Source organism: Rhinopithecus roxellana, chromosome 1 (assembly GCF_007565055.1).
Source record: "Rhinopithecus roxellana isolate Shanxi Qingling chromosome 1, ASM756505v1, whole genome shotgun sequence".
Classification (NCBI taxonomy): domain Eukaryota; kingdom Metazoa; phylum Chordata; class Mammalia; order Primates; family Cercopithecidae; genus Rhinopithecus; species Rhinopithecus roxellana.
This window is the reverse complement of record NC_044549.1, coordinates 170,341,759-170,359,536: the sequence shown is the minus strand read 5'-3', so window position 1 is coordinate 170,359,536 and position 17,778 is coordinate 170,341,759.

The following is a 17,778-nucleotide window of genomic DNA, read 5'->3' as shown; positions in this document are numbered from 1 at the left end:
TGCAATAAAAAGGCCAGAAAAAGCCTCTCTGAGGAGAGCACAGAATGACAACAAATAGCCAGGAGGGTCAAGGGAGCCATCAGGAGGAAGTATATTCTACACAAGCAGGACAACCAAGTCAATACTCTTATGTCAAGAATGAATTTGGGGCTGGGCGCAGTGGCTCGCTCATCTTAGCGTTTTGGGAAGCCAAGCCAAGAGGATCACTTGAGACCAACAGTTTGAGACAAGCCTGAGAAACAGCAAGACTCTGTCTCTGTAAAAAAGTTAAATATTAGCTGAGTGTGGTAGTGTGCACCTGTAGTTCCTGCTGGCTACTCAGGAGGCTGAGCAGGAGCGTCACTTGAGCCCAGGAGACTGAGGTTGCAGTGAGCTATGATCATGTCACTGCATTCCAACCTGGGTAACAGAACAAGACCCTGTCTTGGAAAAAAAGAAAAAGAAAAAAATGAATGAATGTGGCCTCTTAAAGAAAAGAAGGAAGCTCATGGGGCCAGGATGTATTGGGCAATATGAAAGCAACAGAGGATGAGATCAGGGAGGTAAGCAGGCACTGTGGTAAGGAGGTTAGAGTTTAATCTAAGTATGATGGGAAGAAGCTAGAGGACTTTAAACAAGAGAATAACTCTGGAAATTGAGTGGAAAATGGCCTGAAAGGGGTCCAAAGTATTTGTGTTGATGCAAAAGTAACTGTGGTTCTTGCCATTGAAAATAATAGCAAAAACCGCAATTACTTTTGCATCAACCTCATCGAAGCAGGATACAAATGAAGTGGCCACTGCCTGCGATGACGGTTACTGATGTCTTAGACTACAATGGTAGCAAATGAGGCAGAAATGTCAGCAGTCTAACATGTTTCAAAGGGAAAGTCAACAGAAGAAAAGACAAGATATACCATTATGCTAGACAAATTTCCGTCATCTTACTATGTGTTACCCAGGATCCCATCTATATGATAGGATGGTGGAGGAAACAAACAACATCAAAGGGTAAGAAAATCTTATCTCACAGAAATAACTTCCACTGGCCCATGACATGAAGAAAGTGCTCTCACATGCACTTTCTCACTTGATCCTTACAACAATCTTTTTTTTTGAGACTGAGTCTTGCTCTATCACCCAGGCTAGAGTGCAGTGGTGCGATCTTGGCTCACTGCAACCTCCGCCTCCAGGGTTCAAGTGATTCTCCTGCCTCAGCCTCCCAAGTATCTGGGATCACAGGCACACACCACCAACCCTGTCTAATTTTTGTATTTTTAGCAAAGACAGGATTTCACCATGTTGTCCAGGCTGGTCTTGAACTCATGACCTCAGATGATCCGCACCTATTAGGCCTCCCAAAGTGCTGGGATTACAGGCCTGAGCCACCATGCCTGCCTCTTACAACAATCTTACAAGGAAAGGAAGTACACCTAACGAGTTTAACTTTACCAATTAAAAACTCAAGATTTGAAGATTGTGATGGACTAACCCAAGGATACACACTTAGCAAGTTGCTAATCCAAGACTTGCACATGTCCTTTTAGCATCTGTTAGAAACCCTCTACATTGTTTCCCAGAGAGGTTTGCTCTAATGATTATAATAAATCTTAGCTCTTATTGAGTGCTCTCTCTTTCCCAGACATTGTGACAATTTATGACATATATCCCCTCTTTTAATCCTAGAATGTAAGTACCATTATTGCTGTCTATAACTTTTCAAAGCTTTCACAGCTGTTAAATGCTGGAACTAGAATTTCAACTAAGGAAACTTACTCCAAAGCTCATTTCCCCAGCCATAACATTAAGCTATTATAGACAGAACAAATAGAATCTCTTGAAAAGCCATAGGTCATCTCCAATGTTAGATATCTTAAAATAATTTTAAATACTAATATTATCTCAGATCTTTAACAACCCTGTACTGATAAATAATATACAAAGAGTCTGGATATTTTTCTCCTAATCCCTGATAATCGTTGAAGAATCTATTTTTCAACTTCTCTCTCTGGTCTGTGAAAAATGTCCCAGACACGAAATCTGATGATCTGCCCTTTTACCATTTGATCCCTAGCAACATCCATCTATAGCCACCAGTGTAATTAGAGATGTGTCAAAACATCAAGGCTGTTGGCAAGATTTACTTTATCATTTGCTCAGAAATATAAAGCATCCATTACAGGGCCAGGACTTCATATTTATAAACATTTCTTAAAGACAAATAAGCCAACAATGGACATGCCAACTCACCCAAATAAAAGCATTTATTTGTGAGATTTCCTTGAAGGTGTCTTCTATTATTTAACCAAACATTACCTCACTTTTTTTAAAGAAAAAGAATACTTTTGCTTTGTAAATAATCTGCTATTCAAATGCATTATATTAAGTTATATACCATTTAGAATTAGAAGAGACTTCAGGGACTATGTAATTTAGTAGCCTCAAATTGTAGACAGAGACACTTAGTTCTGTGATATTTACTATGTATCCAGGTTCCCCTAGTGAGTTGCTTACAAGACCTGGCCTCTGACTCCCAGCAAAGTGATGATATTTTGTCACCTTCCTTTATATGTTACCTTTACTAGTAAATTAACATCTTCTCTCTCCAATAAAAAAGGTTATTTAGAAACTTAGTCTAAAGTCATCCACATAGACAGATTTTCATATGTTTTACAGTTGAGTAAACTCTTCCAGATCCAGTTAAAATGTGGCCACTTTGACTGACAGACAGAAAGAGTCATTCTGTCATTGTGTTCCCAGAGCATTCTGTTGATTTCTCGGTGGTTTTCATATTGTCCTCTAATATTTCTGCTTAAATATTTGTCTCCTCTATAGGACTGTGAGTTCATCAGGGCAAAGACTGCCTTAATCCATCTTGTATACCCCAGCACTTTGCACAAAATACACCCTCAGTAAAAGTTTTTATGCATGAATGTGTTGCTGAATTAATCAATTACTAGATATCACTTAGTCCACTCTGAGCTCAGAGAGATAGGACTATCAACATATAGCTTTCATACACAAACCCACAGCCAACATAATTCTGAATGGGGAAAAGTTGAAAGTACTCCCTCTGAGAACTGGAATAAGACAAGGATGCCCACTCTCACTACTTCTCTTCAACATAGTACTGGAAGTCTTAGCCACAGCAGTCAGATAAGAGAAAGAAATAAAGGATATCCAAATCAGGAAAGAGGAAGTCAAATTGTCACTGTTTGCTGACGATGTGATCATTTACCTCGAAAACCCCAAAGACTCCTCCAGAAAGCTCCTAAAACTGATAAAAGAATGCAGCAAAGTTCCCAGATACAAGTAAGTACATAAATCAGTAGCTCTTCTATATACCAACGGCGACCATGGGGAGGATCAAATCAAGAACTCAACCTCAGGAATATACCTACACAAGGAGGTGAAAGACCTCTACAAGGAAAACTACAAAATACTGCTAAAGAAATCATAGATGACACAAACAAATAAAAACACATCCCATGTTCATGGATGGGTAGAATCAATATTATGAAAAATGGCTATACTACCAAAAAACAATCTACAAATTCAAGGCAATCGCCATCAAAATACCATCATCATTCTTTACAGAATTAGAAAAAACAATTCTAAAATTCATATGGAACCAAACAAGAGACCACATAGCCCAAGCAAGACTGAGCAAAAAGAACAAATCTGGAGGCATTGCACTACCTGATTTAAAACTATACTATAAGGCCATAGTCACCAAAATAGCATGGTACTGGTATAAAAACAGGCACATAGGCTAATGGAACACAATCGAGTACCCAGAAATAAACCCAGATACAGCCGACTGATCTTCAACAATGCAAACAAAACATGAAGTGGGGAAAGAACACCCTTTTCAACAAATGGTGCTGGGATAATTGACTAGCCACTTGTAGGAGAACAAAACTGGATCCACATCTCTCGCCTTATACAAAAATCAACTCAAGATGGATTAAGGACTTAAATCTAAGAACTGATACTATAAAAATTCTAGAAGATAACATTGGAAAAACTCTTCTAGACATTGGCTTAGGCAACAATTTCATGACCAAGAACCCAAAAGCAAATGCAATAAAAACAAAGATAAATAGTTGAGACTTAATTAAACTAAAGAGCTTTTGCATGGCAAAAGGAACAGTCAGCAGAGTAAACAGACAACCCACAGAATGGGAGAAAATCTTCACAATCTATACATCTGACAAAGAACTAATGCCCACAATCTACAATGAACTCAAACAAATCAGTAAGAAAAAAAAATCTCATCAAAAAGTGAGCTAAGGACATGAATACACAATTCTCAAAAGAAGACATACAAATGGTCAGGAAACATATGAAAAAATGCTCAACATCACTATTGATCAGGGAAATGCAAATTGAAACCACAATGCGATACCACCTTATTCCCACAAGAATGGCCATAATCAAAACATCATAACACAGTAGATGTTGGTGTGGATGCGGTGACCAAGGCACACTTCTACACTGCTGGTGGGAAGGTAAACTGGTACAGCCACTATGGAAAACAATGTGAAGATTCCTTAAAGAACTAAAAGTAGAACTACCATTTGATCTAGCTACCCCACTACTGGGTATCTACCCAGAGGAAAAGAAGTCATTATGCAAAAAAGACACTTGCACATGCATGTTTATAGCAGCACAATTCACAATTACAAAAATGTGGAACCGGCCTAAATGCCCATCAATCAATGAGTGGATAAAGAAACTGTGAGAAAGAGAGAGATATATACACACACACACATACATATACACAGATATATACATATATGTATACATATATATACAAACACACATATATATGGAATACACACATATATATATATGATGGAATACTACTCGGCCATAAAAAGGAATGAATTAAAGGCATTTGCAGCAACCTGGGTGAAATTGGAGACTATTATTCTAAGTGAAGTAACTCAGGAATGGAAAACCGAACATCGTATGTTCTCACTGATATGTGGGAGCTAAGCTATGAGGACAGAAAGGCATAAGAATGATACAGTGGACTTTGGGGACTTGGGGGGAAGGGTGGGAGGGGGACGAGGGATAAAAGACTACAAATAGGGTGCAGTGTATCCTGCTCAGGTGATGGGTGCACGCACCAAAATCTCACAAATCACCACTAAAGAACTTACTCATGTAACCAGATACTACCTGTACCTCAATAACCTATGGAAATTTTTAAAAATACATTGCTGTCATACAAAAATACCTCTGGGTAAATAAGTCATAAACAAAGCAAAGTAGACAGCTGAAGAGATTATCTACTTTGGGGACAGAGTGGGGAATAAGGATAAATGTATCAATCTGGGTCCAATCAGGAAATCCGGAGACAGAACCCACACAATAATTAAACAGAAGTTTAATATAAAGAATTATTAAACAATGTTAAGAGAATAACTATAAAGATATAAAGAGAACCTAAAGGATACCTTGGACCACAGAGAGTATCCAAGGAAAGACAAACTTGGAGGAGAGCTTACACCTCAAGACTGAGGTTCAGACCTCATGGAAGGTGTGGTTGCACCCTCACTAGACAAGGTAGAAGTTTACAGGTTTGCCTGGGCCAGGGCTGGTCCAACGTTGTTAGACAAGCAGCAGCAGCCCTTCCGGGCACAAGTGAGCAGTGGCTGGTAACTGGGCATGCAGAGAGTTAGGGAACCACCGCAGGTGCAAGGCCCAGAGCACATGGTGTCCACATCAGGAGAGCCACAAGAAGCAAAATCTCTGGAGCACAAGCCAGCTGAGGTTGGTGGGAACATGCACAGGTGGAGTCAGGGTGCCTCTGCAGGTACAAGGCCAGAAGCATGCAATGTGCTTGTCAGGAGGGCCAGAGAACAATGGTCTCTGGGCTCAGACTGGGGCTGGAAAGTTGCTAAGGGACTGCCCACTCAGACACTGCTGGAGCAGAGCACCACAGAATGTGTCCCCATACATGCACCACTGCCTGATCAAAGAGGAGCAGGAGAAAGCACAAGCAACCAGGACAAGGAAGAGAAGCCCCATTCCTTTCGCAATGTCCCTCTAATCCCTTCTACTAACAAAGTTTAGCATCATGCTTACTGAGGAGAAGTGCTTCAAGAGTCCAGTGCATTATCATAGAACAAATACTCAAAGAGGAATTTGGAGCTGAAGGAAAGAAATTTGTGACTGTCACACTAAGTAAATAAAAGACACTTAGACCTAAGTTATGGTGTCCTCTAGTTATGTCTCTTTATCTGTAAAATAAGGACAGTAATAGCATCTACCTCAAATATGGTATAAATACTAAGATCTCATGGGTACTTAGAACAGTAACAGCACATATGTGCTGATCATAGGACAGTGCCTGGAACATACTTAGAATTTAGTAAGTGTTTGCTATGGTTATTTCCATAACTTGTAAAACCAGAACCTGAATCAGGAGACTCAAGTTCCCATCCTAGCCCTGTTATTCACTGACTCTGGAACACAGAGCAGTCATTCCCCACTGGGCCTTAGCTCCTGCTGCTGTAAACCCCCCATGCTCCCATCTCACATAGCAGACATTTGTGCCTTCTGCTCCACACAAGGGAAGCCCATTTCAGGGTATATAGTGAGCCTCACCCTCAAAACTAAAACTAAAAGAGAAGACAGAAAGGTGAGTTGGTTGCACTGAGAAACGTTGAAGCCATTTACAAGACAAAAACAACTCAGTGTTACAGGTTTTCAAAGTTTCTGCATTTAGAAAATCTTAGACACTTTTGCTGAGAGTCTTTTCAGAACTGTTGGAAGCCAACAGCAAAAACTAGGAACCAACTTATTTGTGCTTAGTTAGATTAGACGACCTCTTATGAAAGACGGTAAGAGGAGCATGAAGAAAGTTCTCTTGCCTTAAAATTACTATGCCTCATTACTATCTCACACATATATCCGCACCCACATTGCCTTTCATTTATTAGATAAAAAAGAATTGCCCCCACATCGAACTGCAAGCACACATGGAAAGAATATTGCATTGTTATAACTATCATGTATACATACTTTAGTGTGAGTTTCCTTGTCAAATGTCTTTCAAGTGCTTCAGAATCCAAGAGCATACCTGAATGCAGGGGGCTGAGAATACCACTGGTCTCCTGGAAGAGAGGCAGGAACACTGCAAGGGAAGCTGGAAGAGCCTGAAAAATAAACATTGCCAGCTTCATAGCTTTTCCTGGAGCCACCTCAGTGGGAGGATCCCATAAATGAAAAGGCCCACTAATATTTCCCTGCCCACATACAACAAGTGTTCACAATTCCAATAATTTTATTACTTGAGTTTAAAAAATTTTCCCCAAATTATCTCATTATCAGAATCATCTAGGATGCTTGTTAAAAACACAGATTCCTAAGGTCCCATCCCAAGCACACTGAATCAGATGCTCCCAGAAGGGTCCCGGGAATTCACAAGTCTTCAGGTGGTTCCGATAATCAGGTTACATTTGGGAAGTAGTGAGTTAGTAAAATATCTGTTCTAATATTCATTAGGTGGACTGTGTATAAACAGATTTCTGAGCCACAGAACTACTAGATCAGAATATGCAGGGCCCCCCAAGAGTGCCAGGAGGTGGTTGTAGTCAGTGTCTTAGCTCAGGCTGCCATAACAAAACACCATTGACTGGATGGCTTTAAAAGTAGATACTTCACTTCTCAGTTCACAGCTCTAAGTTCGAGATCAAGGTGCTGGCAAGGAAAGTTTCACTGAAGGCTTCTGTTGGTTTGTAGGCAGCCACCATCTCCCCGTGTGTTCACAGGACCTCGTCTTGGTTCTCCCTGGGGATAGGTAGGTTTAGGTCTCTCTAGCGTCTCTTCTTAGAAGGGCACAACACATCATGATAGTCCTACCCTCGTGACCCCTTCTAACCCTAAGTACCTTCCCAAAGGACCCATCTTCAAATATCATTACACTGTGGGCTTCAACTTATGGACTTGGGAAAAGGGTGACACAAACATTCAGACCATTACAGTCAGATATTTTTTAAACCCTGGGTTAGATAATTATTTAAATGAACCTTTTTCCAAAATTCTTAGGTTACCTGGGAAATGATAGCACATTTCAACTACCATCAGGCATTTATTCACTAGGAAGGCCTAGTTTAACTGGTAAATAGTAAAGCCCAAAACAAATAGGGCACAGGGAAAATCATTTTTAAAGACACATTCAAAGGGAATGAGGGATTCCACCTAGGGAGGCTGACGTGGGATGAGACAGGAGTGGTAGGGCAGCACTTCAACTTTAATGCACACCTGAATGACCTGTAGTCTGTTGTAAGCAGGTTCAGATTCAGCAGGTCTGGGGTGGGACCTGAGACTCCGCCTTTATCAGCTGCTGGTCCACAGACCACACTAAGTAGAGGGGCTGGCAGTTCAAGTAGCACTGGGGTATGGTACAAGAAACAGGCTTTTTTAATTTAAATTTTTTGCTTAGTCAACGATCTAATACCACTGCAGAAGGCTGACTTCCAAAATACCATCTAGAAAAAAAGAGTTTCAGAAATTCCAGTCCTGAGCTCTGTTGCTCTCAACTTTATTAAAAATAACTTCAAAAGTACATTAAAAGATTATAACAGAGGTTTCTAAAACGTCTGACTTCACTGCCTCTGTAATCTTTTCACAATGGCCCAGTCCAAAAGAAATACCCAACTGTTCTGTTTATTAAGTAGTTAGATCCATACAATTTCCTGAGGGTTTTTTTGTCCTAACATCTTAGTAGCCATTTGAAAAAATTACACACGTAAGCTGAAAGAAAAAAAAAAAAAAAGTCTTATTTTTTCCTTAAATATTAGGTTGGTGCAAAAGTAACTACAATTTGGCCATACTTTTAATGGCGAAAACCACAATTACTTTTGCACCAACCTAATACCTATGAGTATCTATTGCAACGTGTGAATCTATTGGGCTCTGCACAACTTCTCAAATTTTGGAGTCAGATTGGATACCACCACTCTCGTTTCCCTTTGCACATTGCTTTTAGTGTGGTAATTGCTATTTATCACAACAACTGTCAAGAACCCAGCTTCAAAAATAGATGACACTGTTGAAAGGAATGCAGTGTAATCTATTGAAGAAAGTGTCAGCTCTCTTAGGCTAGTACTTTATGTGGTGTTTATGTGGTTTCCAACAAATACTGAATATCTCTGTCCTTCCCTGTAAAACTGAAATATTTCTAAGGTGCCCCAAGGTACCTTGGCTCAGTTTGGGAACTGCAAGATCATACCCCTTATAAAGTACTAATGGTTACCAAAGGCAAAGTAAGAATTCTAAAAGAACATAGAAACTTTTGAAAATAATAGCTACAAAAAAAAAAATACAACAAAATTCCTCTTAGATTTATTACAGAGAGACTGGCTATTCTCTGGCTGATCAGAACAAAAGTATATCCTTCTTAATGTTAGGATTCTTAAAATAATATGTTTATAATTTTTTGAAGGAAAATTATCTTTCAAATACTTTCCCAGTAACAATATATCACTTTCCATCAGAAAAAAAAATTAACATCTAATTATTACTGTTCTTTTATTTTCTTACGTTCACCTTCTATTTCCTTGACATTAGACTTCAAATTAAACATAAGGAACAATTCTGAACATTCAAGCCTCACCAAAAAAAAGGAACCTTGATTGATTCGAAGTTTTACTTTATGTACCTACAATTTCCCAGTAGTCCTATTTCTCAATCAGAATTTGAATAATCTTTACAACTTGTATTCCCCCAAACTCAGATTTAATGACTCAGTAGGTTCAGAAAGAGAAATAACAGCTGCAGCTCATCCCGCTGTGCTATTCAGTAATGACAATGTTATACCACATTAGCAATTGTGACATTAATAAAAAGAAGCCCATAGGATTAACCAGAGACAGCTGACTTTAGTCAAATGTAGGTCAGGCTTTGTTTGTTCAGAAGCTGGTAATAAATTCCCAGGTAAGTGCTCTCATGTGTCACACATATGTGTCAGGAGCATAATTTCAGCCTCACTAAATGATTCACATTTTTAAGTTTCTGTAAGCCATTTTTGAATTATTGTTAAGCATTTAATTCCACTGTCAGGCCTATAGGCTCCTTAAAATTATTAACTTATGTGACATTACAGCATGTTTTTCCTTCAGGCAACACTTAAAAACACCTTGGAGGGTTTCATGTTCACCTTTCAGATACTGAAGTTCTTACTAGCAGAGGCTCGGGGTCACCCCTAATTTATAGCATAATTACAGAGAAAATGGTGTTGATGGCTAAGAAAGCCACCTGTCATCACAAAGTTCTCATTGTCACAAGAAATATCATTGGAAGCTTAACATAAGTATAGCATTCTTAATCAATTCTTATGGTGGGCTATATACAAACAAGAAGTTCATAACCATTCTCTAAAATATATTGAAAAATATAAACACTTTGGAAAACAGTTTAGCACTTTCTTTAAAAGCTAAACATACACCTGCCATGTGATCTAGCCATTGCTTTCCTAGGTACTTGTCTGAAAAACTGGAACCATATGTCCACAAAAAGACCTGCACAAAAATATTCATAGCAGCATAGCATGGCTTACAACTGGAAACAACCCAAATCCACAGGAGAATGGCTAAACAGAGGCATATTTATACACTAGAACACCACTCAGCAATAAAAAGACAAGAGCCATAGATCCATGCAAGAATCACAGATAAATCTCTAAAACATTATGTTCAGCGAAAGTAGCTAGAAGTAAAACAGTACATATTGTATCATTCAATTTATGTGAAATTCCAGAAGTCAAAAACAATCTATGGTGATACAAACCGGAGGTGGGCAGGGATAGACTGTTAGGAGAACAAGCGCACTTTCTGGGGTGTTCTATATCTTGTTGGGGTGATGTTATGTGCATGCATATATTTGTCATACTCATCAAACTGGGCACTTTAGATCTGTGCGTTAAGATCTGCATCTAAGTGATACCTCGATGAATAAAATATATGGGAGTGCTCTGTAAACTCTTCAATTTTATACTTAAACTTTATTAAGTCAACTACCTTTGTTAAATACTTATGTAACTGTAAAACATTATGAAGTCTTTTAAACATCAACAAAAAGAAATGTCACCTGAAAGATACTAACTCAATATTACCCAAGTAAGCATAATAAGCAGCATATTTAATGAGTTAAATAAATGGATAATTTTAATTGATTTACATTTTAATTCCTTTTACATGCAAATGGCATCATTTGAAAGCTCTGTGTTTATACATTAGAAAAATATCAATGGGCATAATCACCACTAAGTACTTAAAGCTAATTTGTATTAATGTAGAGAAGCAGCTGCAAGATGAACCAAAAACAGTAAATGATACAAAAATAATCTGAACATATAATATTTACCAGAGTTAAATGATTCTTCTGTCCAAAGTTTGCCATTGACACCACTGTGATTCAGACTCTGGCCACCTTATTTTTTTAAGTAGAGCAGATTCCTAATTTGCTTTCCTAATTTTACTATCTTGCCCCTTTTAAAGACATCATATTAATCTTAAACACAGCCTAAGCATTTCATGCCATTCATCACAATTACAGTCAGGGTCAGCTCCCTAGTCTGGCATTCACAGCGCAGTTTTGGTCTGACTACAATCTCTCCCTGGTGGCATCTACTCTCATGGCCACTTTTTCCCAGCCTCCCACCAATCCACAGATTTCGACACTGAGGCAGCTAGATGGCTCACCTGTTCCTACCCCTCACCCATTCCAGCTTCTGCTCATGTGCATCTCCATTTGAACTTTATAGCACATCCAATTCATCCCAGTTTCCAAGATCCACTTTTTTTATCACCTCCTTGTCAAGGAAATTCACCCTTTTCCTTACTCAGAGTAATCTTTCTCTCTTAGAATCTAAACTCATCACATTGTATGCCCAGTTCTCTTATCACCACTGCCAATCTTATATTGTGAAATGGTTTGGATTCCAACTCCAGAAAGAAACATGTAGCTTCAAAGCTTAGTTCCTCAGCTGTCAGAATTTAGGCAAGTTGCTTCATCTCTCTATGCTTCTGTTTCTTCATCTGTTAAAAAGTAAAATAAAAATAGCACCTCTCTTTTATGATTGTTATAAGCATGAAATTAGATAACGTACATAAAGTGCTTAGTCTGACACACATTTTAAATCCTCAGTAATATTTATCCCAAAACTTGCTAGCTAAAAGAGAATAAATTCTCTAAATGGATGAATTGTATTCTAAGAATTGAGGGAACTTGTAAATGGAAAAAAGTTTGAGGAATATCAAAAGAAACCAGAAGGTCAGAGGTGGATAACTTTTGCTGCTATTTTCAAAACAGGGCATAAGTTTGCTTTTAGAAGCTGCAAAATGGTGAAACTGATGTTAATTTGAGGCAGGAAGAGTCTGGGTAAAAGGGAAAACAAAAAAGGAGTAGTCCAGGTACTGAAGAGAAATAAAAACACAAAACACATGTCCAGACCAAGACTTGTACATGAATATTCATAGCAGCTTTATTCAATAACCAAAAAAAAAACCTGAAACAAATGTCCACCAACAGGAAATGGATAAACAAAATGTGTTATATCCCTACAACAGAATACCACTCAGCAATACAAAGGAACATACGACAGACAGAGCTGCAACATGGGTGAATCTCAAAATCATTACACTGAGTAAAGGAAGCCTAACACAAAAAAAGTACAGAGTGCACAATTCCACTTACATGAAAGTCTAGAAAATGCAACTAACCTATAATGACAGAAACGAGATCAGTGGTTGGCTGGGGCATGGGGATGTTGGGAAGGAATAACTGGAAAGAAGAGGAGAAAATCATAGAAGATGATAGAATGTTCTGTGTCTGTGGTGCAGTGTGGTTTCAATTCTGTCAAAACTCATCAAAGTTGTATTATTTAAATGGGTGTGATTTGCACACTTTTTTTTTAAGTCAGTAAGAACCTAAAAAATAAAGTAGTGCTGATTGGGGCACAGTATATTTTCATTAAGAAAATGTTACATTTGTTTGACAGTTTTTCCTTCTTCAACTAGGCTCCTGGAATACAATATCTAGGAAATGAGTAGATGCAAAGTATCTGAATCTCAGCAGGATATTTGAAGAGATTTGTAATGATATGCTGCTGGATCTAATGAAATGTTATGGCCTGGGTGCAAGGACAATGAAAGAATTGAGTCAAGATTCCCCTGTCATCCTAGAAGATTTCTAGTGTCAGGTCACAGGGTTCTGCACCTAGCCTGTTTAAGCCTTTTACCAATTACTTGTCTGAACACCTAAGGGCTTTGTGTTGGCTAAATATTGGTATGTTGGATGACAGATGAGGATCTAAATCATCTTGATAGGCTATAGCAGTAATTTACATATAATAGGGTAAAACTTTACAAGGACAACTATTAAACAGACAAATTGAATCTAAAATTTAGCTTTCCAAGTACAAGATAGAAGAACTATGCCATACCAGCAGGACATTAGAAAAGTCAGCCTTAGGGTCATAATCACCAATAAGCTCAGTGTCAATCAAGAATGAAATATAACTCTTAAAGAAGTTAACTTGACCTTGGTTTGCATCAAAAAACATATAAGCTTTAACAGGAAGAAGATGGAAATCATGTTTTATTCTCCATCATAGCGTACACTTAAAAATATGTCATGAAGTTTTTGGTGAGATGCTTATGGGAGGGAAGATTAGAATTATATCAGAGGGGAAAAAAACAGTATTTTTTTAATCTATGAGTTCCTTAAGGACATGATCCATATTTTAGTAATCTAAGCATCGCTGGCACCTGTCTCAATTCCTGCCATGACTATAATTATTGTTTAGAAAGTAAGTGGTGTTTATATATTAATAAAACTTGAATTGCTGTCACATAAGTAGTGGGAAAGTAACAAGGACTTTTTAGCCCAGACAATAAAAAAGACTGAAGGAGTGGGAATGAGGGGTGAATCAAGGTGGACAGCACAAAATGTGCCTATGGTAACTATAGTGAATTGTAGATGGCTGAAAATCTTTTTCACTTCCCTCCATTAGGAAGTGGAATTATACGTCCAGCCCTAGAATCTGGGCTGAATCTGTGACCACTTTGACCGAAAGAATGAAGAGAAAGTGATACTGTAATAGTACCAGGTCCAATCTTTAAGAAGACTGGCAACTTTCACTTGCTTTTTCTTCCACCACCCTAGAAGGAAGCCCAGGCAGCTACAAGGACAGGTCTACACATGGCAGAATTAAGGCACCCGCCCAGCAAGTGAGGCTGAGTGCCCTGCCAATAGGTAGCATCAACTTGCCAGCCCATGTAAATGAGCCACTTGCTGTAGAGCCTTAACTCCTCAAGCCACCCTGCCTAATGCCACATGAAGTAAAAATGAGCTTTCCCCACCGGTTTTTTGCAAAATCCCTAGCAAATAAGATAGAGTTATTGTATCTTATAATAACTAAGTGTTGAGGTGGTTTGTTATGCAGCAAGAAATAGTTAAAACAGTAACTATATTCAAATATATTAAGAGCTATCATATGCATGGTCCCATGGGTTTTAATTATAACCAATATGCAGGATTAACACTGATATCCATAACTTGAACAATTTCACTGAGAAGCAGGCTGGCACCTTAAAGATAAGACCAGACAGAGAAGAAAGTCCCAAAGTTGTAGAGCTCATTTGGCATCAGAACTGGCCTCAAGGAAGTAAGCTCACGTTCATTTTCAGATGACACCAGTTCCCAAGGGTTTCATCTGCTGGGTATTGTAGTGTCGGGGGAAGACCATTCAGGTTGAATAAGATCCTATCGATCCAATGTCGGGATATAGCAGATCAGGAAAAGGCTAGATGGCTTTCAAGACCTCAGTTAAGATGAGATTCAGAATGGATATCAATCCCAGAGGGATCCTGGAGTAACCACCCAAAACCGGAGAAAGCAAAGGTACAAGGATTATGCACCCAGAGTAGGGGCTTGAATGGTATATTTTGGAATAAGGACACACCTTAGATCTCCCAGACATCAGATGTGTCAGATATGGTCTTGATTCTGCGATCTGATGGGAATGCAAATCCTAAGGTGCCATCAGGTTAGTTTAGGATTGGCTGAGAAACTAGCCCATTGAAAAATTGGTTAGGAAACTAGAGTGGGCAAGTAGGCAATGGGTGCCTTGGCTGGGGGGGAGCTAAGATAAGAGTCTTCTGAGAGGAGCTAGAGGAAAATAGATTTTAGTTTAACACAAGGAAGAACTTTCTTAGAGGGGATGTATTCCTATGATTGCAAAAAGCTGAATTATCACGTGCCAGGAGATCTACAGAGAAGATGCATACATCTGATAAGAATGACATCAAATAACTTTTTAATGCCCTTCCAACCTGAGATGAGACATTTCTGCAGATCTCTGATGTAGAGTGTATACTGTCCTCTCAATAACATGGCCAAGGTTTTAGGTAAATAAATTGTCTAACACCTTCATACACAAAAAATATCTTGTTCTTTAAGACAAAGAGTAAAGCTCTGAGTTCTAGGGAGTGGTTTACAAATTCTTTGAACCACAACCCACACTCAAAAAACATTTTACAATCTAATACAGAGGATACATATAAAATAGTATTTACCTCACAATGTGCCATGCATTCCAATATTTTCTATTCCATTTCATTTTTCAAGCTGCCAATGGGAACCCACTAATATGAATTTATGACACACAATACATGGGACTAATGGCCTAAAAGGCACTGCTTAAGGGACAATTACCAAGTAGTACTTACAGAGAGTGCAGCAGTGAATGAAGTGCCCCAAAACTGCGTTAACATTAGAAAGTCCTGAGCCCTCAAAACCTATAAATAATGTTGCCATTTTCTAAGAATGAAGCTAATAAGAGTTAATACATAATGGATGAGATTAGTTAAATGTAGAAATTAATTCAAGAAAAATGTGGGCTGCAAGGATTTGAAAATACTCTCAAGTCCAATCAAGACGTCCAGGATGAACAGTGTGACAGTAGTCTTACTGGATTATAATTCTAACATGAGAATTTTATATTAAAAGAGACAGTTTTATTTTACCTTGCCTGAATAAACCCTGTTAGTAGTAGGACCTGAATGCATCGGGGTGGGCTGACTTCCTTGTAAATGGGAAGTCAAAAGACAAGGATTTTTTAGTAGGTTCTTCCATCCAGGGAAAAGACTACTGCAGCCCCTAAATGCAAATATCCAGTCACCTTGGCAGCTGGGGGGCCAGGAGGAAGGTGGAGCCTCCAATTCTCATGGCTCAGTGACACTTGTTCCCTCTCTCTTCATCTAGATCTACTAAGTAACTTTTGATTTAAACATTGGTTTCTCACTCATGTTTTCCTAAAGAGGTACAAACACACTAATCAGCTAATAGAAATTTCTTATCTGCTTGCCAGTTATACTTTTTATTGTCAATGAACAGACTGAGATCTTGATTAATATACATCAGTCTTGTGGGTTTGGTTATATGATCATTTCTACACTGAATGAAATGTCAAGGTTGTAGAAAGCAAAGAACCCAGCCTACAATAGGGCAGAACTTCTGGGATGATGGCACTCAAGAGAGCCTGCCTGGGCATCCTGCCAGCCTGTCTCAAAGCAATCCCTCTTGCAACTCTATCACTTGACCTATAACGAGTTATTCAGAAGTTAATAAATGACAAACCAAATAAAAATGTATTGGTTTCACAGAGAAAAGCATTGACTTAGCATTTCTTCCAGCCAGCTAGAGTGAAGGAATATTACTGAGACCCAGTCAACTTTGCTTTCACACACCAGAGTTGGCTATGGCCTAATCTTTCACAGACTGGTGTTAATGTTTTCAGTTTTTTGTTTGGTTGGCTGGTTTGTTTTTGAGATAAGGTCTTGTCTGTCACCCAGGCTGAAGTGCAGTAACACAACCACTGCTTACTACATCCTCAGCCTCCCAGGCTCAAGCCCATCTTCCCATCTCAGCCTCTCAGGTAGCTGGAACTTCAGGTGGGTGCCACCATGCCCGTCTATTTTATTTATTTTTTGTAGAGACATGTTTTTTTTTTATAGAGACATGTTATTTTTTTGTAGGGATATGCTGCAGGGGCAAGTTTTGAACTCCTGGGTTCAAATGGTTCTCTCGGCCTCTGGAAGTGCTGGAATTACAAGTGTTGAGTCACTGCAGCCAGCAGGTTAAAAAAAAATTTGTTTCACAGAGTCTGATGGCCATATCACAATTTAATATTTCCAAGCACCTACTGGGTCTGGCTTTTCATTGCTTCTCAACATCACTCATTCATGCCATACATATTTCATGAGCACCCAGATTCAGTAGTCACAAAAGAGAAAAGAGCTCTATCCTCAAGGACCTCGAAGTCTGGAACAGAAGAATAAATTGTTATAAATAGGTGTAAGAAATGGTGTTGTATTCAATATAAAGTCGTGACATCAAGTAGGATGGACTTAACTCAAAGAAGGGAGATGAAAGATTTCACAGGGAAGATATTTGAGGTGGGTTGTGGGGGAAATAAAAGTTTACAAAGCAGACCAGCCAAGAGCAATCATTGCAGAAAGAGAGTGTGCAGGGGAGTTTGGCTGTATGAGAAGTTTGGACTGAACTGGTCATGTTAGCTACCCTGAGTTTAAAAAGGACATTTTTGTTACTGAAGATTTAGTGTCTTTTCAAGAAGAGATATTTCCCAACTCCAGGAATTTTTTAACTTAGAGGGCAAGTATCTGTGCCTCTTCTGGCACCCCAAGGCTCACACCATGTTGAGGTGCAAGCAGGGGATAGCCCAGCACATCATCTCCCAGGAGGACCAGGTCGAGCAGCAGCC